Source organism: Protopterus annectens, chromosome 6.part1 (assembly GCF_019279795.1).
Source record: "Protopterus annectens isolate FY-2018-M chromosome 6.part1, PAN1.0, whole genome shotgun sequence".
In the NCBI taxonomy this organism is placed as follows: domain Eukaryota; kingdom Metazoa; phylum Chordata; order Ceratodontiformes; family Protopteridae; genus Protopterus; species Protopterus annectens.
This window is the reverse complement of record NC_056738.1, coordinates 546,071,496-546,093,974: the sequence shown is the minus strand read 5'-3', so window position 1 is coordinate 546,093,974 and position 22,479 is coordinate 546,071,496.

Here is a 22,479-nt window from a genome sequence, read left to right as displayed (position 1 = left end):
TCAGAGTTATAAATTTTGTCTTTATATTTTATTTCTTGTATTTTACATGTGGGGTTCCTTATGTTGATAAGTCTAGCTAACATTTTAGAAGGAGTTTGAGCCCTCTCTGCATATTTGTGCAGCATTCTAAATTCTGTAAATGTATACTGTCGCGTTATAATCTCATTTAACTGTTTCTGTAGACTTGCTATTTGTTTCTCAGTATTAGGAGTGTAGTTTCTTTGCAGTTCCATTTCCAATAATCTTATCTTACTTTCTATTTTACTTATATTTTCTCTTCTTTGCTTTTTGTAATATGATGCTTTTTGGATGAGCTGGCACTGAATACTTTACAATTACATGTCCATTTTACTTGTCCAGGGAGTTTTTAACTATCTTTATAACTGCAGTTTACATACCTCCAAGTGCAAACACTAATGAAGCACTCACCAGCCTATATCAGTTAGTCTGTGATCTGCAAAACAAGAACACAGAGTGTGTCAACATTTTAGCTGGGGATTTCAATCAAACTGAAAACTGTGCTACCAAACTACCAACAGTATGTAAACTTCTCTACAAGAGGTGAAAACACACTTGATCAAGTGTACTCAAATATCAAACAGGCATTCAAGGCAGTCCCCCACCCCCATCTTGGTAGCTCAGATCACATTTCTATCCTGCCTTTAAACCAATGCTAGTAAGGGGAAAACCTTTCCGGAAGCAAATAAGGATCTGGTCTGAAAGTGCGGTCTCGGCTCTGCAAGACTGCTTAGAATGCACTGACTGGAATCTATTTAAAGAGGCTGCCACCACAAATCAATGTATTCATTTGGATAAATACATTGAAACAGTTGTGAGATGCATCAAAAAATGTATTGAAGATGTCATTAATCTGAAGGATGTAACCATCACAGCCAACCAAAAACCCTGGCTCACCAAAGAGGTATACAAATTACGTAATGCTGCCTTTAAGGCTGGAGATAGAGATGCTTTGAAAAAGACCGGGGCTAACTTGAACAAAGGTGTGAGAGTAGCAAAACGGGCTTATAGTCTAAAAATACAGAGACACCTCTCTGACCAGACAGATCCCAGGCAGCTGTGGATAGGGATCCAAACCATCACAGAATATAAGCCACCATCCATGAGATGGGATGATAACCCAGACTTTTTAAACAAGCTAAACATCTAGTTCAGCAGATTCGAGGAATTGAATAGAACATCACCAGAGAGACTACCCACAAATGAAGATGCCACATCGCTATGCCTCAACCTGGAGGAAGTACGCAAGACCCTATGTAGGGTTCATCTGGGCATAGCAGCTGGTCTGGATAGGATCCCTGGGCAGCTACTTAAAAACTGTGCTAATCAGCTGGCACTAGTCTTCGCAGACAATTTCAATATATCGCTCAGCCAAGAAAAAGTGCCCAAATGCTTTAAGACCACTGACATCATCCCTCTGCCCAAGAAACTATCTCCAGCATTATTAAATGATTACTGGCCAATTGCACTTACCTCAGTAAGTGATGAAGTGTTTTGAAAAAATGGTCAAGGATCATATAACATCCTGCCTGTCTGCTAAATTTGATTCTTTACAATCTGCATGCAAATCGTTCTACTGCAGATGTCATAGCCTTAACACTTCATCACATCTTGGACCACCTGGAAAATGAGGACTGTTACGTATGCATGCTGTTCACAGAATTCAGCTCAACCTTCAACATAGTTATTCCACAACAACTGCTGTCTAAGCTGAGTAAACTGGGCATAGAAAACACAATATGCAACTGGATCCTCAACTTCCTAACTGAAAGGCCACAAATAGTTTGAGCTGGAAAACATCACTCAACTAGCATCACCCTAAACACTGGGGTCTTACAAGGCTGCATACTCAGTCCACTTCTTTTCACAGTTCTAACACATGACTGCACAGCTATGCATCAGTCAAATAGAATCATCAAATTTGCAGACGACACCAAAGTAATCGGCCTTATCAAGAAGGAAGACAAGGGGCCTACAGGGAAGAAGTGAACCAACTTGTTCATTGATGGACAGACAACAACTTAGCACTAAATGTTAGGAAAACCAAGGAAATCATCATCAATTTTAGGAAGAAGAAAAAGCCACACATCCCTATCACTATTAATGATGACACAGTGGAGAGATAAATATCACCAACTTCCTAGGGGTACATATCTTGCAAGATATAAGTCGGGGCACAAATACTTCCTACTTTATAAAGAGAGCCCAACAACATCTCCACTTTCTTAGGAGACTTCTTAGAGCTAACCTCCCCCCACAAGTCCTACCCACCTCCTACAGAGCCACGATTGAGAATGTACTGATAAACAACATTATTGTCTGGTATGGAAACTGCTCTCAAGCTGATTGGAAGGCACTGGATAAAAGTGTTAAACAGGCCACAAAAATCATTGGCTCAAACCTTCAATCCCTACAGAAAAAGAAGTTATGTCTTACCATAACGTTCCATTTGTGTTGTTGATCTTCGTTCATTCATTACTGATGGGTTATCGGTTCCGTCCTCGGAACCGAGCCGGCCTTATACCAAGCTCGCTTCAGCCAAAAACTCTCGAGCCAAGATCCTACCCACAATGCTCTGCTCTCTGTTACCTCAGATCGAGTTTGCAAGTTGATAATCAAAAGTAGAGGATACCTCTGGTCATAACAGACCTACAAGAATGGAAGAAGGACCATATGAAATCTACCAGGAACCTCCGCAGGGAGACGGAGGGTGGGGAGTAATGAATAAATGAAGATCAACAACACAGCTGGAACATTATGGTAAGACATAACTTCTGTATCTGATGTTAATCTTCGTTCATTCCTTACTGATGGGACAGAGTCCCCAGCTACCTATATCCCTGGGTGGCCCTCATGGAAGGACATTCCTGAGCACTATGGAACCAAAAGAAGCTCTTCCTCTGGAGGCCAAATCCAATTTGTAATGAGGAATAAAGGTATGGGGGTTGGCCAAAGTCGCAGCTGAGCAAATGCCATTGAGGGAAGCCCTAGCATGGAAAGCTGATAATGTTGCCATTGACTTTGTAGGAAAAGAAGTTATGTACTCACCATAACATTCCATGTATGTAGTCCATCTCGCCGAACATTAATACATGTGGGTTCGGAGCCGATCCTCGGCTCCGACTCGGCCGCATAGAAAGCCTGAAAACTTCTGATTGGCTCATGGCTAATAAGTATCCCATGATGCATGTGCACATTCCCCAGATCTTGTTTGCTACTAGTCTACCAGAATCAGACATGAAAAAGGTACAAAGGTCCGGAACTATAAACTGTAATAAAAGGAGCCCTTCTGGCAAAAACCACTGTAGAAAGGGAAAAACTGTATCCAGATCCTCCAGGAAGGGGGCTGGTGGGTGGGTTCGTAATAATGTTTGGCGAGATGGACTACATACATGGAACGTTATGGTGAGTACATAACTTCTTTATGTTATGTAGTCCTATCTTGCCTCCATTATTACATGTGGGACAGCGTCCCTAGTATCTTGAATGGGTGGCTCACTGGAAGAGTCTCCTGAGTACCGTGGAACCAAACGAAGCTCTACCCCTGGAAGTTAAATCCAATTTATAATGGGAAATGAAGGTATGAGGGTAGCCCATGTTGCTGCTGCACAAATACTATCAATAGGTGTCCTGGCTTGGAAAGCAGCAGAAGTAGAGAAGGACCTGGTGGAATGTGCTTTATCTTTAAAGGGTAAATGTGATAGTGTTCAATCTCGCCGTTTGTTCTTACACATGGGTTCGGAGCCGATCCTCGGCTCCGTGCCAGCCTCTTGCAAGCTCTGCATCGAGAAGAAGCTCGAGACAATCTAATACCCACAATCCCCCTCTGCCTTTACCTCAGATCTAGTTTGCCGCTGCTGCATTCGCATCGTTGGGAGCTAGCTCGAGGTTTTTCTAAGCTAAGATATAACTTTTTGTTGTATTTTACTGAGAATTTTATTAACTTAATATTGTTAGTATTATCTGGTGTGATTGTGTTCTGGTTCCGTAGTTCTTTGGTACTGTTAACCCTTTTATCGGTATTTTTGTACCGGGGCCTACACCCTTACCATATACTGCTATATTGAGTCAAATTTACCTGATTGTGACTAACCGGATTTGACATTTACCTGATTGTGACATTTACCTGATTGTGACTGTTTTACCCGGATTTGACTGCGTTTTTGTTTCTAGACTTGTTTATTACCTACAATGTCTGAGAAGGCAAAGTCTGGTTTCAAGCGTTGTCAGTGTGGCCAAAAAATGTCGGTCACTGACAACCATAGTTCCTGTGTCTACTGCCTTGGCCCTCTCCACTTACAAGAGGATTGCTCCATTTGTCACTCTTTCAGTGGGAGGGTCATGACAGATAGGCGCAGGAAACTAATGGACAGGGGTCTGTTGAAACCAGCTTTCCAAGAGGCTTTGGATGCTTCTGACCAGGCATCAAAGTCCTCCAAGGAATCGAAGACATCGGAGCCCAAGTCATCGGCTCCGAGCTCTTCTTCAAAGGTTAGATCACCGGTTCCACAGACTTCGGGCCGAGTGTTCAACTGGTGTCGGTTCCTGAGCCTCGAGTCTTGGAACCGGTGATGGAGCTCCCTCCTTCGGCCATATTGAGGTCGGCTCCGTCTTCGGTTCCTTCGACCCGTTCTTCCTCTAAACTTTCGGATGTCGATGTGGATCGTGTGGTGCAGAAGCTGCTGGAGCATTCGGCCCTCTCTAAACTTATTTGGTTTCCACCCAGCTGGTGTCGAAACTTGAAGGCCTTCCTGTATCTCCATCCATTCCTCCTCCGAGACCGATTCAGTCTTGGAGCCGGAAGAGGCTGATCTGCTGATTGTGGAGCCCTCGGTCCAGAACCGTCCTTTCTCGGTCTGTTCCTCACCTCGACTCCGTCGGACCGGCACCGAGTCTCGAGCCGACGGTCTGTTCTTGGTTCCGGGCGAGTCGAACCGGCGTGTCGGTTCCGACTCTCCCTCGGGCCTCAGCACGGATCGATTCGGCTCCGTCCTCGGGTCGATGCCTTCGTGCCCGTGTCGGGATTCTTCCCATTTCTTGAGCCAGGAGATTCTTCGATCGGGACCCGGGGCGTTCGACCTGATGAGGAAGGTGTTGTCTACCCAGACAACCACATCAGTGGAAGCAGTTTCTCCTCCCCATAAAGGGCCTTTGTCTTCATCTGCACCCACGGCCACATCCAAGCGTGGGCACCAGTGTCTCAGCCACCCCTGGAGGTGCCCCTCTTCCTCGAGGCTTCTTCGGATGCTCCCACGAGGAAGTCCCTAGGAAGAGACTGTGTAAGAGGAGACACTTGGATTCTCCACAAGAATCCATAACATCTGATACTGACTTAGATGAGTCAGAAGGGTCCCCTAAGACACCTTCAGAAGATGTCTCTTTTCAGACATATTGGAGATCCTGAAGCAGAGAGGTGACTGGCAGTCCCTATCCCCTTTTGAGGATGAGTCAGTTCTGCTGAAGGCATTTGGTGCTCGCCCTTCCTCCTCCTGGGTCACTCCGCCCTTGACGAACTAATGGAACCTATTGCCCGAAGCGCGTGGCAGGCTCCTCACACAGTGGAACCTGTTCCTACCAAACCGAACAACTATATCACAGCACCTCAGGATAAGTCCTACCTTACTAAAGGAGTTCCAGTAGGCGCTATGGTGGTGGCTGCAGCCACGAAAAGGAGATGTCGGAGTCTTCTCGTCTGTCCATCCGCCTAATAAAGATTCTAGGACGATGGATAGATATGGGAAGCGCATTTTTAGTTCAGCGGCTTTTTCCATGCGGTCCCTGAACTATTTGACCCATTTTACACGTCTGCAGAGGGATCTAGTCAAAGAGTTGGGAGATACCCTCCAGGGTTCTACAGATGCAGCTGTCTCAGAGAAAGTGACAGCGCAACTTAATACCCTAACATCAATTATTAACTCGTCCATGAGGCTGATTTCCTCGCGGCGAAGGTTCGAGTAGGGCAGCAGCTTCAGCGATTGCTCTTCAGACAATCCTGGATGCCTATGCTCCTTTCGGAAGCCTTCAAGTCTTCCTTTACAAACGCCCCATTTGACGGTGCCACTCTTTTGGCCCCAAGGTAAAGGAGACCCTTACCGGTGTGAACAAGAGGGAAAGACTCTGTCTGCTGTCGGAGTCCGTTTTCCACCCCAACCAGACCGTACCCCAAAGGGCAGCGGTGGGAAAATGTGGTTTCGAAACAAAATCAAGGCTCTTTCCCGGCACACAGGGTGATGCCCCTCTAGAGGCAGAGGAGGGGGCAGAGGTGGAAGACGCCGCCCTGGCGGCAGAGGGGTCCGCAACATCAAGGTGACAGGGATACACTCCTGGTAAACCTTTCCAGCACTCCTGAGAGGAGGCCCGACTGTCCTGCTCTGGAGGCAGTCGGGGTCGCCTTTACCCTCAGGCCTGGCAAGATATAACTACAGACAATTGGGTAAAAGCGTGGTTGCCAGAGGTTACACCATACCCTTTCTATCCTATCCCATTCCAAAGAAAAGACTCGGATGTACCGCCCATCTGCGAGAGTCAGCAGCTTTAGAAATTTCAAACTTGTTAGACAAAGAGTCATCCAGCCAGTCCCAGCGGACCAGCAAGGATTCGGGACTTACTCAAGGTTCTTTTTAGTTCCAAAGAAAACAGGGGACTGGAGGCCCATTCTAGACCTGAGTTACCTCAATACTTTCGTCAAGAAAGAAAAGTTCGAATGGTCACGCTTCAATCGATCCTTCCATTTCTACAGAAGGGCGAGTGGATGTGCTCAATAGATCTAGAGGATGCATACTACCACATCAAAATGGCCAGGGCATCCAGAGATCATTTGCGCTTCGGCTGGGAGCCAGTCACTTTCAATTTCGAGCCCTGCCCTTTGGTCTGACCTCAGCCCCAGGGTCTTCACCAAATGCATGGCAGTGGTAGCGTCTCACTTGAGACGTCAGGGATTCCAGGTGTTTCCGTATCTGGACGACTGGCTCCTTTCAGCCACCACCCGTCAACTACTGCAGGCCAGAGACTATGTTCTTCAACTGTGTGTTCATCTAGGGATCTCCGTAAATTTGAAAATCCTTACTTCAGCCATCACAAAATATCTTGTTCATAGGAGCAGAGTTAAACACACGTCAATTAATTCTGAGGCTTCCCCCAGAAAGGATATTATCACTGCAGACTCACATACGTCTTCTACTTTTGTCAAGGAAATCTCCTGCAAAACTAGTACTGAAGGTGTTCGGCCTCATGTCAGCCTCGCTTATTGCAAGTCCGCTGGGAAGGCTGCACATGAGAGTTCTACAATGGCTACTGTTTGCTCAATGGTCATTTCAACAACTACCTCTAACACACGAGATTCTCATAACAAAGACTTGCAAAACGGACCTGAACTGGTGGCTCCAAAGGTGCAACCTTTCCCAGGGGAGGCCGTTTGTGCTACCCACGCCCACAGTTACGGTGACCACGGACGCTTCCCTGATAGGGTGGGGGGGCATCTTTCAGGGACAGACAGTCCAAGGCGAATGGACCAATTTGGAGTACAATCTGCACATCAATGTTCTAGAGTTGAGGGCAGTGTTTCTAGCGTTGCAACACTTTGCTCCCCTTCTTCCTCTAGGGACTATTGCAGTTCAGACGGACAACATGTCGGTAGTCTGGTACATAAACAAACAAGGGGAACCAAGTCCTATCAACTATGCAGAGAGGCCATGAGAATTTGGCAGTGGGCAGAGTCCACGGGTCGCTTTCTAATAGCAACGCACATCCCGGGTCATCCAACGTCATAGCCGACAGGCTGAGCAGAGCAATTCTGCTACCAAGCAGTGGTCTCTGAAACAGTCAGTGGCGAAAAGGATTTTTCGCACATGGGGCCAGCCTTCCTGCGACCTGTTTGCATCTCCAATGAACGCAAAATGCAGGAGCTACTTTGCCCTATTACCCCTCCAGGGAAGTCCCCAGGGACGACTGGTTTACGATTGGCCCCGGGACTCCTGCACGCATTTCCTCCATTTCCTCTGATACCGAAATTTCTCCAGAAAGCCAGGAACCTTCACAGGACGATAATTCTCATTGCTCCATTCTGGCCTCGTCAAATTTGGTTTCCCTTCCTGAAAATTCACTGCATTCGGGGACCCTGGATTCTGGACCCAGAGCCGGATCTGTTGACTCACTCGTCAGGGGTTCCCCATCCCGCTTCTGTCACTCCATCTAGCAGCTTGGCTGCTCCAATTCAACTTAGCCAGGTCTGATCTCTTGTCACCAGCAGTCCAGGATATATTAGTGGCTTCGCATAAAGCTTCCACTACTAAAACATATACTAGCAATGGAAGCGGTTTGTATTCTGGGCAATACACACCACGTTGATCCCTTTACAGCTCCTTTGAATAAGATTTTAGAGTTCTTAACAGACTTATTTCATCAGGGTGCTTCTCCTGCTACTCTAAAAGTTCAATTGGCTGCCATTTCGAATTTCCATGTGGAAGAGTGTGGAGCTCCTATCATGGCTCACAGACTTTGTAAAGCTTTCTTAAAAGGAGTTTTTCATATTAGACCTCCGGTCAGATCTCCTACGTCACCTTGGAGTCTAAATTTGTTACTATCTAAATTAATGTTGCCCCCCTTTGAACCTGCCTCTTCTTGCCCATTAAAATTTTTGTCCTGGAAAACTCTCTTTCTGGTAGCCATTACTTCTGCTAGACGAGTGTCTGAACTTCAGGCTCTCTCCATCAAGCACCCTTATCTGATCTTTCACTCTGACAGAGTTTCTCTTCGAACCAATTCATCCTTCCTCCCTAAAGTGTGTTCTATTAACAACATTAATCAGTCCATTGAATTACCCACTTTCTTCAAAAACCACTCCAACAAAATGGAGTATATGTTACACAAATTGGATGTTCACAGACAGCTAAGGTTTTATTTGGATAGAACAAAAGATCACAGGAAAACAGATCAACTCTTTGTGGCTTTTGCTGATAGCAGGAAAGGACTTGCAGTTACCAAAAGAACTCTTTCAAAGTGGCTAACGGATTGTATAATCTATGTAGATTCTGCAAATCAACCCCTTCTAAACAAACCCAAGGGACATTCCACAAGATCAATATCTACGTCTTTGGCTCATGCAGCTCGCCTACCTCTGGATGGTATTTGTGCGGCTGCTACCTGGTCTAAGCCACATACATTTATTTCTCATTATAAAGTAGATAAGGTTTCTAGGGACAGGGCAACCTTTGGTTCCACTGTGCTCAAGAACGTCCTCCGTGAGTTCCTCAGGATTTAGGAGCTAGGGGCGCTACCCATGTGTAAGAACAAACGCGAGATTGAACACTATCACATATAGAAGTTATGTACTTACCATAACGTTCCATGTGGAGTGTTCATCTCGCCTTTATTCTTACAGTCCCACCCTCCCACCCTTAGGAAGAACGTTCTTTGATGCCTGGCCAGAAGCATTTTTGCTACTGTCATTATTCTCTGTACATAGTTGGTATACACATATACTTATATGTGTCTGTTTATGTATGTATAGATGTATGGCATGAATGTGCTGTTATGTAGATTGGTTTGCTTGCAAACTAGATCTGAGGTAAAGGCAGAGGGGGATTGTGGGTATTAGATTGTCTCGAGCTTCTTCTCGATGCAGAGCTTGCAAGAGGCCGGCACGGAGCCGAGGATCGGCACCGAACCCATGTGTAAGAACAAAGGCGAGATGAACACTCCACATGGAACGTTATGGTAAGTACATAACTTCTATTTGCTTTCCTTGAGAACTGTAAATAAAGGAAATACAACTAGAGATCCAGTTCGAAAGTGTAACCTTGGAAACTGGCAAGCCCATTCTCGCCTCAGCAAAGGAAATAAACAGCTGTTCTGATTTTCTAAATTCTTTGGTCCGGTGGACATAGAAATGTAGTTGCCTGTGTATATCCAATTGGTGGAATGTATACTCTGCTTTGTTGGAGTGATTAGGGAAGAACACTGGCAATTCAATTGTTTGGTTTAAGTGAAATTGAGAACAGACTTTAGGAATAAAAGAAGGGTTGGTCCGGAGAGACACTATCTTTGTGAAAAATTAAGTATGGAGGTTTAACAGACAGAGCTTGTAATTCAGAAACTCGCCTGGCTGAGGTTATTGCTACCAGAACAATAATCTTCCAAGACAGAAACTTCAACTGACAACTATGGGCTGGTTCAAAGGGTGGCAGAGTAAGTCTAGACAGAACTAGATTCAGGTCCCAAGGTAGACTGGGGTCTTGCACAGGAGGTCTTAACATCATGGAACCCTTAGGAAAGGATTTGCACAGTTTGTGAGACATAAGACTAGAATCATTAATCCGCACATGAAAATTAGATATTGCTGCTAGTTGAACTTGGAGTGTAGCAGCCGCTGAACCTTGGTGAAAGAGTTCAGAAAGAAACTCTAGAACAATAGTAATGGGAGCTGTAAATGGATCAGCTTCTCTATTGTGTGCCCATATGGAAAATCTCTTCCATTTACTATGATACAAGTTTCTGGTTGAAGGCTTGTGAGAAGAGGTAATAATATGAGTTACAGCTAGAGACAAATCATGAAGCCTGACTAGTGATGGAACTGGAGCAGCCATGCTGTCAGTTTGAGAGTGTGGAGACTTGGGTGAAGAGAACCTGACATGTGTGTCAGGAGGTCTGGCACTGGGTCCAGCGTCCATGGGCAGTCCAACAGGTGAGGCCCGAGAAAAGGGAACCAAATCTGACGAGGCCAGTAAGGGGTGATGAGGATCATCTTGCTTCCCAACATCATTGCTTTCTGTATGACCTTGGGGATGAGTGGAAAAGGAGGGAAAGCATAAAGGAGTCCCGGGGGCCAATCGTGGACTAGTGCATCTCTTGGAGACTCCCCCAGAGGGGGGATGAGAGAGAAAAAGGTGCTGCATTTGGTGTTGATGGGACTGGTAAAGAGGTCGCAGCAGGGTTGTCCCCACTTCTGAAAGATCATACTGGCTATTTTCTGGTTCAAGGACCATTCGTGAGGTAACAAAATTGCCCTGCTTAGCTTGTCCGCTATTACGTTGGAAGTCCCCGGGATGTGCATTGCAATGAGAAAGCATTGGGAAGAAATCGCCCAATCCCAAACTCGCATGGCCTCTCGACATAAGGGGTATGATCTGGTTCCCCCTTGTTTGTTTATATACCAGACAACCGACATGTTGTCGGTCTGGATAGCTATCATCCCCAGATGGAGAAAGTCGTGAAGTGCTTGCAACACTAGAAGCACCACCCTCATCTCTAGGACACTGATATGCAGATGGGCCTCCTGTTCTTGCCATGTGCCTTGGACAGTCCTGCCAAGATAATGCCCCCCCCCCACCCTATCTGAGAGGCATCTCTGGTCACAGTGGCAATGTCTTGGTGCGATAGAAAGGGAGTCCCTGTGGTAAGATGACCTGGTTGAATTCACCAGTGTAGGTCCTTTTTGCAAGAATCTGTAATCAGGATCTGATGATGTAGAGGCAACTGTTGAAATGACCACTGGGGTGACAGGAGCCATTGGAGTATTCTCATGGGTAGCCTTGCTAAAGGTACCAAGGTTATGGTTAATGTCATAGTCCTGAGAAGCTGCAACACCACCTTCACTTTGACTCTTTGAAGGGGAAGTATTATGCAAATTTGTTGCACAAGATTCTGTATTCTGTCTGTAGGCAGTCTGGCTGTCATCTCGATTGTGTCTATGTTTGTTCCATAAAAGTTATAGACTGAGTGGACATAAAAAGAGGATTTTTCCCAGTTTATCGAGATTCCCAACTGGGAACAGAGCTTGATTGTGGAATCTCTCGATTGAATTAGGCGATGCCTGGTGGTGGCGATCAGGAGCCAATCGTCCAGGTATGGAAAGACTTGGATTCCCTGGTGCCGCAAATGAGCTGTGACTACTGCCATGCAATTGGTGAACACCCGGGGGACTGCGGAGAGACCAAAGGGCAGCGCCCAAAACTGGTAATGATTGGCTCCCAGCCGGAAGAGTAGGTAGTTCCTTGAGGCTTTGTCCATCATTATGTGGTAGTAGGCATCCTGGAGATCTATTGAGCACATCCAGCTGTCTCTCCCCAACAAAGGGAGTATGGATTGTAGAGTGACCATTCGGAACTTGGACTTCTTTACACGCTTGTTTAACCAGCTGAGGCCTAGGATGGATCTCCAGTCCCCTGTTCTTTTTGGAACTAAAAAGAACCTGGAGTATGTTCCGAATCCTGTCTGGTCTGTTGGGACCTTTTGGATGGCTCTTTTTTGTAGCAGCTTTTCTATCTCTATAGCCGCTTGATCCCTGTGATTGGGTGGCACATCTGGGATCCTTTTGGGAGGGCATGGTGGATGGGAAAAGGGTATAGAGTAACCTCTGGTAATGATGTCTTGTACCCACTTGTCTCGAGTGAGATTTAGCCAGGCTTCTGGGTACAAGGACAGGCGACCCCCGACCAGCTCCAGAGATGCACAGTTGGGTTCCACATCAGGAATGCTGATAGGGATGGTCACGAAAGGAATCGTGACCTCCCTGATTTTGAGGGCCTCCTCTGCCTCTAGGGTGACGCCTACCATTATTTCCTCCTCCCCTGCCTCTGAAGGAGGAATCACCTTGTGTGTCCTGGAAAGGTCTCTGTGATTTCTTGAACCACATTTTGCCGCTCTTCTGACCTTTAGGGTAATGTCTAGAAGGAACGGTAAAACAGACTCCCATGGCAGAGAGAGTCATTCCTTCCTGTTCACACATGGTGAGGGTATCTTTCATCTTGGGTCCAAAAAGAGAGGATCCGTCCATGGGAGCATTGGTGAATGTAGACTTGAAAGGCTCAGCAAAGTTGCATAGACGCATCCAGGAATGTCTCCTTAATGAGACTCCTGAACCCGCCACCCTACTCGCACCATCAGCTGCATATGAGATCAGCCGCATGGAGGAGTTAACAATAGATGTGAGGGTAGCCAACTGAGCTGACACTGTAGATGGGATTGCTTCAGTCGAGGTACCCTGAAGAGTATCTCCTAACTTCTTTAGGAGATCTCTCTGAAGTCTCATAAAATGTGATAGATAGTTCAGCAATCGGAGTGTAAAAGCCGCTGAAGAGAAGATACGCTTCCCGTACCTATCCATTGTTCGAGATTCCTTGTTAGGTGGATGGATAGAAGAAGAAGTCTCTGCTAGCTCCTTCTTAGTGGCCGCCGCCACCACCATGGCATCAACAGGTAAACCCTTAGATAAACACTCTTTGTCCTTATGGGCGGAAAAAATTTATTCGGCCTCCTGGGGACTGGTTCCACGGCATCGGGAATCTGCCATGCCTTCTGACTCACGAGATCTAGCAATTCATCAAATGGAGAAGACACCCATGAAGCTGAGGGTTGAGACCCAAAAGCCTTCAGGTACACTGACTCCTCATCGGAAGTGGTAACGGTGGGCCAGCTGTCTCTTTGCCTGAGGATCTCCAAAATGTCTGCAAAGGAGACATCTTCAGAGGATGACTTAGAGGTCCCCTCCGTCTCATCGAGGTCAGTGTCAGATGTGACAGACTCATCAGAGGAATCTAAATGCTTCCTCTTACATGATCTCTTCCAAGGGGGCTCCTCAGTGGGGTCTTCTGGTGAGGTCTTGGAAGATCGGGGACCACCCAAAAGGGGGTCCTGAGGCTGTGAGTCTCTACCATCCTGGGGAGAGAGGATGCTGAGACCGTAGTCGGCGCTTGAGGGAGTATAGCATCAGTACTCCTACGTGGTATGGATGAACTATCCAACATGCTCCTCATCTTCACGCAAACTGATTCCTCTGGCTTCGAACGATGCCCCGGCTCCGAGGAGAGCGTAGGCGCTGATGGCTCCAAAGGAATCGGCTCTGAGAACGATGTAGGGTCCGAGCTCACTCGGGCCGACGCACCAAGAGGAAGACTCGGCACCGAAGAGGTTCGGTTCCAAGTGTCTCCCTTGGGCCCAACCGAAGAGCTTCAGACCCTAGACACTTCGGACGGTGCCGACAGTGTCGGAGCAGGGCTCGATTCCGAGACAATCACCCAGGGTGCTGGAGCCGAGGACACCACTGTAGTCAGTACCGACAGCATTGGCTCCAGAGGCCCAATCTGGGTTGGATGAGGAAAAAGAGCAGGGTCGGTAACAGGAGTCGGCTCCAAGACAGAAGTGGTCGGAGCCGATAATAATTTTGGCAAGGCCGATGACTTAAGGAGTCTGAGCACCACTCTCTCAATGTCGTCTTCAGAAAAGCTCCTGGAGGATCTGGAGGACAGTGTTGGGAACCTCGCTCTCTGTAATATAGGTGATTTTAAAGTAGGGGAGACCGGTGGAATGTCTGTAGACCGGCTCCGAAGAGGACTGCCAGTGATCAGCACCAAAGTACTGGGTGCTGACACTGCAATGTCTGTGTCCAGAATCTCGATCGGCTCCGAAGACAGTGGTGCCAAAGAGACAGAGACCATCTCCGATTTAGGTAACTTCTGTGGAGGTTCAGAGTCAGAAGGTGAGGCTGGAGAAGGCCTTTTGGAGGTCTTGCCCTTATCTTTACTGGAAGAATGTGACCTAGTAGAGGAGGATGAACTGGCTAGGTCTTCCTCAAAAGAAGGTTTTAACAATCCTTTTAGAATCACCTTATTCTTCCATTCCTGGAGCACTCTAGGACTAAAGGAATGGCAAAAGAGACAAGTCTCTTGAAGATATATGGCCCCTAAACAGTACACAATGATGCTATGTCCATCAATGATGGACATTTTTTGAGAGCATTTAGTACACTTTTTAAATCCTGGCTGTTTATGCTCTTTATGTTCTTTAGACATAATGGCAGTCTCAATATAGGCGATTGAAGAGAAAAAACAACACACTCACTCAACAAGAGAGGAACTAGATCCTCTAACTTAAACAGATCTAGACCTATTTCTCACAACAAACAACCAAGGAAAGTGTTACTAGGTTTTCTAACTTAAACAAACCTAGTGTAAAGGAAAGGGGAACAGACTAATACCTCAAAGTCAAACGGTTTAGTCAAACACATACACTCATGGAAACACACACAAAAAAGGCCAACAGGCCCACAATTTTATAGCAGAAAAAGTCAAATCCAGGAAAAAGTCAAGTCCAGTTAAATTGACACAATCAGTTATCACAATAAGGCTAACAGCAATAAGAAAAACACTTCACACGAAGTTAAAACTTCTAACAAGCAGAATAATAAAGAACTAAATCACTTAGCCAAGGCCAACCAAAAGAAGCTTCTGACTGAAGACATGGCAAACAAAATCTGGGGAATGTGCTCATGCATCATGGGATACCTATTAGCCATGAGCCAATCAGAAGTTTTCAGGCTTTCTAAGAGGCCGAGTCAAAGCCGAGGATCGGCTCCGAACCCACATGTAATAATGGAGGCGAGATAGGACTACATAACATTGGGCTTTCACTTTGTGAGGCAAGGTAATGTTGTTCGTGTTGTAGATGAAGTTAATGCAATTTCTCAACCATGATGCTAATGTAACTTTAGAAACAGGACGACCTAGTCTTGGTCCAGAAAAAGCCAGAAATAATTGGCCTGATTTACGGGTAGATTTTGTTCTGTCTAAATAAAAATGGATTTGCCTGTGAACATCTAAGGAGTGCAGGCAATACTCTCCCTTATTAGAATGATTAGGAAAAAATACTAGGAGGTCAATAGACTGGTTGATAGACCGCTCTGACACCACTTTCAATAAAAAGGAGGAATTAGTTCTCAGTGAGACTCTATCCTTATGGAAAATAAGGCAGGGGCGTTTGATGCATAAGGCTTGAAGTTCTGACAGACATCTGGCCAATGTGATAGCAACCAGAAACAAGGTTTTCCAAGAGAGGTACTTTAAATCACATGAAGATGCAGGTTCAAAGGGGAGTGATGTTAAGGCTTGTAGAACCAAAGCCAAGTCCCAAGGTTCTATTGGTTCTCTAAAGGGAGGTTTTAGGTGAAAAGCACCCTTCAAACCAGAAAGGCTCATCCAGACTCTGCTACACTTTGCTGTGAAGGAAAGGTTAGTTTGCTTTTATTTTTTTGTATTTTGTATTACTTTATTGCCTTTCTATATTTTGAATACTGTGGTTTGTTTTCATTACCTTGTGTTTTACTTGCATTCTGCTTTAACAGCATATTAAAACTTCAAAAGAGACCACAGCTCTCTCTCTTCTGAGTCAGGCAGAAATTAGAACCGAGTCAGGCAGGCAGAAATTAGAGCTGATCAATTAAGGACTCATTCATAAGATAGAAGAGGTCACGTAAGGTTAATCATTTGTTAACTGAGGGGGTGGAGCTAAGAACTAAACCTTCTATTTAAGGGGTAAAATAAAACATTTCATAGCTTTACCAGAAAGGCTCATCCAGACTCTGCTACACTTTGCTATGAAGGAAAGGTTAGTTTGCTTTTATTTTTTGTATTTTGTATTACTTTATTGCCTTTCTATATTTTGAATACTGTGGTTTGTTTTCTTTACCTTGTGTTTTACTTGCATTCTGCTTTAACAGCATATTAAAACTTCAGAAGAGACCACAGCTCTCTCTCTCTTCTGAGTCAGGCAGAATTTTTTTCTCTGCCCTCCCACCCAGTTACAGTTGTCTTTTTAAATACCACTGTCTTTCTAGTTGCCTGCCTCTTATGTTAATCTGACCATATATTTCATTTCCTCTCTACTTTTACTGGCTTGCGTGAGTAATCACAAAATCATCATTTTTGAAATCCCTCCCCTTCAACTATTTAAATTTATTGGCCATCCTACTTTATTCCATAGTACCAGAATACAAAAGTGACCACCCCTTTCAACCCATCTTGCTGTTTTAAAAATAGTAACTCTCCACTAAACCTTAACTTTTTAAACAGGTAAAACTTTTAGTTATGTACTTACCATAACTTTAGATGTTTGGGATCCATCTCGCCTACATTCTGTACTGATGGGCTCGGAGCCGATACTCGGCTCCGGCTTCGCACGCTATGCTATAGAGCGAAGCCTCTTATTGGCTGAGCTATTTTCTATCCCAGGATGCACCACCACTAATCCCCCAGATCTTGTTTGTCCGCATTCATGCACACATACATAACTTGTTTATATAACATTGCCAGATGTTTCAAGATGAAACAACAGGATTCGTACCTTCTGATCTCTCCTGATCTCCAATGAAGGGGAAGGAGGGTGGGTTATTAGAATGTAGCGAGATGGATCCCAAACATCTAAAGTTATGGTAAGTACATAACTAAAAGATGTTATGTGATCCTATCTCGCCTACATTCTGTACTGATGGGACAGCGTCCCTAGCACCTAAATCCTGGGTGGCTCACTGGAAAACACTCCTGAGCACTGTGGAACCAAATGAAGCTCGCCCCCGAGATGCCACATCCAATTTGTAGTGAGAAATGAAAGTGTGCGGGGAAGACCACGTAGCCGCAGCACAAATGTCACTAATGGCAAGCTTAGAATGGAATGCTATTGAAGTGGCCATAGCTCTTGTAGAATGAGCTTTGACAGAGGTCGTAAGCTTTTTATTAGAAGAGGAATAAGCTTGAGTAATACAGTCCCTGATCCATTTGGCAATAGTGACCTTTGTGACGGCTTTGCCCAATTTATTATCCGAAAAGGATACAAACAATTGATCTGTTTTCCTTGTTTGTTTGGTCCTATCTAAATAAAAACGCAATTGCCTGTGGACATCTAATGTGTGGAATATGTATTCCGCTTTGTTTGAGTACTTTGGAAAGAAAACAGGAAGTTCTAATGACTGTTGTAGGCAAAAACTGGAACAAACCTTAGGGACAAAGGATGGATTTGGCCTGAGAGATACTCTATCTTTGTGAAAAACCAGGTATGGAGGTTTTACAGACAAAGCTTGAAGCTCTGAAACCCTTCTGGCAGAAGTAATTGCAACCAGAAAGGCAGTTTTCCACGATAGAAATTTCAAATCACATGTTGCTGCCGGTTCGAAGGGGGAGGAAGTTAAGGCACGTAACACCACATTGAGATCCCATGGAGGAGCAGGATGAGAAATCGGAGGTCGTAAAAGCGCAGCACCTTTCATGAAGGTCTTACACAATATGTTGCTCATTAAAGGTGGGTTTATAGACTCATGAAAATTGGAAATAGCTGCCAATTGAACCTTGATGGTAGAGACTGAAGAACCTTGATTGAAAAGGGAAGTTAGAAATTTCAGGACTTCTGATATGGGAATAGTGATGGGATCCAGACCCCGGAGTTGAGCCCAAATAGCAAATCTCTTCCATTTGCTAGAATACAATTTCTTAGTGGCAGACTTGTGGGTCAAGATAAGATGTGTACAACTTCCGGGTCTAAGGTATGATTCCTGACTATAGTCGGAAGAGGAGGAGCCAAGCTGTCAATTTCAACATGTGTAGGGACTGGTGGAGTAGTCCGGACTGATGAACTAATAGGTCTGGGATCTGATCCAGGAACCATGGACCGTCCAGTGCATATTTCCGAAGATAGGGGAACCATACCTGACGAGGCCAGTAAGGAGCAACTAAGATCATTTTGCTCCCCAAGTGAGATGCCTTTTGGATCACTCTGGGAAGGAGGGGAACTGGGGGAAAAGCATATAGCAAGCCGGTGGGCCACGGATGGGCTAGTGCGTCCATAGGGCTCTCCCCCGGAGCCGGAGTGAGGGAGAAGAACTTTTTGCACTTCGCATTCAGCGGGGTTGCAAAGAGGTCGCAACAAGGAATTCCCCATTTGCTGAAAATCTGATTTGCAACCGTAATGTTCAGAGACCACTCGTGTGGAGAGAGGATAGTTCTGCTCAGTCTGTCGGCTATCACATTGGACTTGCCAGGGATATGAGTCGCCACTAGAAATCGTTTGGTCGACACTGCCCATTCCCAAACTCTCATGGCCTCTCTGCAAAGGGGGTAGGATCTGGTCCCTCCCTGCTTGTTCAGGTACCAGACTACTGACATTTTGTCAGAGTGAACGGCAATTACGCCCTGAGGGAGGTAATCGTGAAGGGCTTGTAGGGACAGAAACACCGCCCTCATTTCTAAGATGTTGATATGAAGTAGGGTCTCTTCCGAATGCCATTTGCCTTGGACTGACCTGCCCAGGGAATGCCCCCCCCACCCCATCTGGGAGGCGTCCGTAGTCAAAGTGGCCACAGGAGTATGTGGAACAAAGGGTCGTCCCTGATCCAGATTGGAGGGCACCAGCCACCAGCGAAGGTCCCGTTTGCAGGTTTCCATGATCCATATGAGGTGACTGAGAGGGAGATCCTGAAAGGACCACTGTGTTGAAAGAAGCCACTGGAGAATTCTCATGTGCAACCTTGCTAGGGGAACTAGAAGAACCATGGCAGACATAGATCCCAATAGCTGCAGGACCATTCTGGCTGGGGCTTTGGATCTGGGAAGTAAGGCTCGAACTTGAGCCTGTATGGTTTGTATCCTTTCTGTAGGTAGATAGACCCGCATTCGGTTTGAGTCTATCTCTACTCCGATGAATCTTATGCATTGAGATGGCAGCAACACAGACTTTGGCCAATTGAAGGTGATTCCAAGGGAAGTGCCAAGTGATATTGTGGCTTGTAGGCTCCGCAATAGTAGATGCTTGGAGGTGGCAGTCAGGAGCCAGTCGTCTAGATACGGAAACACCTGGAATCCTAGACTTCTCAGGTGAGCAGTCACGACCGCCAAACATTTGGTGAACACCCTGGGGGCTGTGGTGAGACCAAAGGGCAGCGCGCGGAACTGAAAATGACTGTTTCCTAGGCAGAAGCACAGATGTCTCCTGGACGCTTGATGTACCATGATATGGTAATAAGCGTCCTTGAGATCTATGGAGCACATCTAAACACCTTTCTCCAGCAATGGGAGAATGGATTGTAGGGTGACCATTCAGAACTTGGACTTTTTGACTGAACGATTTAGAATGCTGAGATCCAAAATGGGCCTCAAGTCCCCGGTCTTTTTTGGCACCAAAAATAATCTTGAGTAAGTCCCTAATCCGATCTGGTCTGCGGGGACTGGTTGGATGACTCCTTTTTGAAGCAGCTTTGAAACTTCTAAGGCTGCAATTTCCCGTTGACTGGGTGGCGGGTCCGGGATTTTTTTGGACTGAAGTGGGGAGTGAGAAAAGGGGATGGCGTAACCTCCGGCGATAATTCGAAGCACTCATCGTTCCTGAGTGATACCTTCCCAGGCTTTTAGGTGCCTCGAAAAACGACCCCCGACTGGCTCCGGAGCTGCACAGTCGGGCAATCCCTCAGGGACTGTGAAAGGCTGAAGAGCCATGAAAGGACTCGCGGTCTCCAGTGTTGCGGGGGCCTCTGCCGCCTCTGGGACGGCGTCTTCCAGAAGAATTTCCCCCTCCTCTGCCTCTAGAAGGGGATCGTCCTGCTGTGAGGGATAAGACTTCTGAGATCTACGGAACCACATTTTCCCTCCTCTTTTAGCCTTGGGGTAAGGCCGAAAGGGAGTGGAAAATCGTGCCCCTATGGCAGTCAAAGTCTTACCTTCTTGCTCGCAGCGGGTCAATGTGTCCTTTACCTTGGGTCCAAACAAAGAGGACCCATCAAAGGGGGCGTCGGCAAAGGAAGACTTGAAGGCCTCCGCAAAATGACACAGGCAGAGCCAGGCTTGCCTCCGTAGAGCAATACCTGTACCCGCCGCTCTACTCGCCCCTTCGGCCGCATAAGAAATGAACCTCATGGACGAGTTTGATATGGATGACAGCGTAGCCAACTGAGAGCCAACCGTCTGGGCCAGCTGCTCAGGTAGGTTACCCAAGAGGGTATCTGAAAGCTCCTTGATCAGATCCCTCTGAAACCTGGTGAAGTGCGTTAGATAGTTCAGGGACCTTAAAGTAAAGGCCGCTGAACTTAGGGTGCGCTTACCGTACCGATCCATGCTCCTAGACTCCTTATTAGGAGGATGGACGGACGTCGAAGCCTCTGCTACATCTTGCTGGGTAGCAGATGCCACCACCAAGGCATCTACAGCCACACCTTTCATCAAAAACTCCTTTTCTGAGTGTGCTGACAGGAACTTATTTGGGTGAGCAGGCACCGGTTCCACAGAGTCTGGGTGTTCCCATGCCCTTCGACAGATCAAATCTAGGAGCTCGTCGAAGGGCGGAGACACCCTGGAGGTGGAGGGCTGATCCCCGAAGGCCTTAAGGAACACCGACTCGTCAGCAGAAGGGGGTTTGGATTGCCAGCCGCCTCATTGTTTGAGGGCTTCCAGGATGTCTGCAAAGGAGACATCATCTGAGGACGACTTAGGGGACCCCTCTGCATCATCAAGATCAGTGTCTGACGTGAGAGACTCATCGGGGGAGTCAACGTGCTTCCTCTTGCACGATCTTTTCCTTGGAGGTTCCTCCGAAGAAGTTTCAGAGGGACCTCCAGGAGGGGGGGAACCCCCAGTGGGGGGTGACCTCAGGCCCTGGGGTTCCGCTGTCTAAAGACAGGGGGACTGCCAAAGACCCAGTCTCCGTATGCAGGGAAGGTGCTGGAGAGACCGTGGAGGTAGCCAAAGAGGATTTGGCTAAAGCACTCCTCATGGCCCTGAAGGCCGGACCACCAGAATTCTGGGAAGGTCCCACCTCCGTGGCCACAACAGTAGACGGTACCCCCGCAGCCGACGCACCGAGAGGAAGGCTTGGGACCGAAAACGTCAGTCCCGAAGCGTACCCCCCGGGGCCGACAGAGGAGGTCCGTGTACCAAACTCCGACTCGAGAGCCGGGGTTGGAGTACGGGTCGGGCCCGACCCGAAAACCTCCATCGGCTCCACCAGCACTGGCTCCAACGGTGCCGAGGCTGTTGGAGGAGGAACCATAACTACAAGGTGGACCATCGGCTCCAAAGCCGAATGGGCTGGAGCCGAAACTAACTTTTGGAACACAGGAGAAGTCTTAGGAGCACCCTGTCGATGTCCGAATCAGATGTCTTGGAGGATCTAGATGAGACCGATCGGGTCCGAACCGACTTCTCCATCGGCTCCAAAGGACTGGGGGACCGGCTCCGAATGGACTCGACCAATATCGGTTCTGAGGGAGATCCCAAAACAATTTCCCTCGGTGCCGAGGAGGGCTTCGGTGCCGAAGGGGAAGAGTCTGAGCCAGCAACCCTCATCGGCTCCAAAATCAGTGGAGCCAATGAAGGTGACCCGCCTCTCGACAACCCAGTCCTCGGCTCCGAAACCAGAGGAGTCGAGACTGGAGGCATCGAGGCAGACCATTCCGCCCTCGGCTCCGAAGTCCATGGAGCCGATGGAGAAGCCTGCCTAGGTTTCTTAGCAGTCGGTCCCGACGGGCTGGTCGGAGCCGACGCTTTCTTCTTCTTGGTCAGAGAGGAAGAGGAAGATAAGGCCTCCTCGAAGGAGGGTTTAATCAGCCCTTTCAATATTAATTTATTCTTCCTCTCTTGGAGGACTCTAGATGAAAAGGCGTGACACACGCTACAGGACTCCTGTAGGTGCTTGGCGCCTAAACAATATACGCAC